Source organism: Chionomys nivalis, chromosome 4 (genome assembly GCF_950005125.1).
Source record: "Chionomys nivalis chromosome 4, mChiNiv1.1, whole genome shotgun sequence".
Lineage (NCBI taxonomy): Eukaryota > Metazoa > Chordata > Mammalia > Rodentia > Cricetidae > Chionomys > Chionomys nivalis.
The window spans coordinates 69,865,054-69,866,893 of NC_080089.1; the positions used below are offsets into that span (position 1 = coordinate 69,865,054).

The following is a 1,840-nucleotide window of genomic DNA, read 5'->3' on the forward strand; positions in this document are numbered from 1 at the left end:
ATGGCTGTGAGCTGCCATGTGGGTGCTAAGAAACATTCCCAGGACCACTGCCAGAGCAGCCAGTGCTTTTAACTGTTGAACTGTTTCTTCGGGCTTTATTATTGCTGTTGTCATTACTTTAGGCAAGAGCTTACCCAGGATCACTGGCTGACCTGAAACTCTCTATGTAGACCAAGCTGGTTTTCAACTCAAAGATCTGCCTGCCTCTGCCTTCCAAATGCTGAGATTAATGGAATGTGCTCCCACAACCAGCAAAACAACAACATTTAAATGAGAAATATACAAAGACTTAGTGATTTTAGCTCTGCTATTGATAATTGACAGAATAATTTTTTAACAGTACCGTTGTGCTCGCTCTGACAGCACATATATTAAAATTGGGACCATAAAGAGAAGATTAGATGGCCCTGTGCAAGGGTGACACAAAAATTCATGAAGCATTCTATATTTAAAAACAAAAAGCAGCAACACAGGCCAGGTAGTGATTGTGCACGCCTTTAATCTCAGCACTTGTAGGGTCAGGAGGCATGCAGATCTCTGTGAGTTCCAGGCAGCCTGATCTACAAACTGAGTTTCTGGATAGGGAGGGCTACGAAGAGAAATCCTGTCTTGGAAAACCATAACAACAAACAAACAAAATCAGGAAAAGCGGAGAATATCATTCAACCTGACTTACGACACATTCTCATCTAGACAGCGCTGCACATTTACTAGATTATATTATACACTGACACTAAAGCAAATGCTTACACATCTACAATGAATGAATTCATGCAAAAAAGGATTAAATTAGATAACAGAAAAAGTATTTTAAAACTCCCCTACAAATAATGGAAGCGAATAAAAACAACACCTTTAAATACCTGGATCAAGAAAGATCAGAAAAAAATATTTTTAACTGAATTAAGGTAAAAGAACAACTATTAAAATATGCGGAATGCAATTAAAGCAGTGTTCTCAGAGAAAAGTATAGCATTAAATATTTTTTGCATTAAAAATTTATATTGGGGAGAAAAGGCTTTAAAGTGAGTGATGTATGCTTCCATTAAGCAAAAAGCAAGCAGGGGAACCAGAGAACCTAAGTGGCTCCTGGGCACCAGTCTCCTCCTGGGCACTGGGCTCCTCCTGGGCCGTGGGCTCCTGACAGGCTGTGCACTCCAGTAGAGCTGAACTGGGGATGCCCTGGTGAAACATGAGCTTGTTCAGAGGATTTGGAAGATGCCTTAGACAGTAAAATGCTTGCCATATGAACATGAGGACCTGAATTTGGGTCCCCAGCACCCCCTGAGAAGCTGGCTAGTACACATCTGTAATTTCAGCACAGGTAAGATCCCTGGGGCTCCCTGGCTAGTCAGTCTGCCCAATCAGTGAGCTCCAAATTCAGTGAGAAAGCCTGTCAGAATAATATGGTGGAAGCCAGGAAGTGGTGCACGCCTTTAATCCCAGCACTCAGAAGGCAGAGGCAGGCGAATCACTGTGAGTTCGAGACCAGCATGTTCTACAGAGCAAGTTCCAGGACAGGCTCTAAAGCTACACAGAGAAACCCTGTCTTGAAAAAAACCAAAGAAAGAGCAACAACAATATTAATAGTAGTAGTAATAATAATAATGTGGGGAGAGACTGAAGAAGACACCTGAGCATTGATCTTAGGCCTGTAGTTGAGCACACACCCCACATACACATACATCTAAAAAGGAAAAGAAAAAAAAGAAAAGAATTTATTCAAGAAAATTATTTACCTGAAAACCCAAAGTCCCTTCAAAGACACTTAGTTAGGGATATTATTGCTGGGATGGAACACCATGACCAAACACTTGGAGAGGAAAAGGTTGATTTCACT

At 41.2% G+C, this 1,840-nt stretch overlaps 1 non-coding gene across 1 annotated transcript; it reads left to right on the top strand.

The window, feature by feature from the left end:
- Positions 1–347: 347 nt before the first annotated feature.
- Positions 348–452, top strand: LOC130874064 (U6 spliceosomal RNA). Its single transcript, XR_009057105.1, has one exon. It is a non-coding gene; the product is annotated as a U6 spliceosomal RNA (small nuclear RNA).
- The last annotated feature ends 1,388 nt before the right edge of the window (positions 453–1,840 follow it).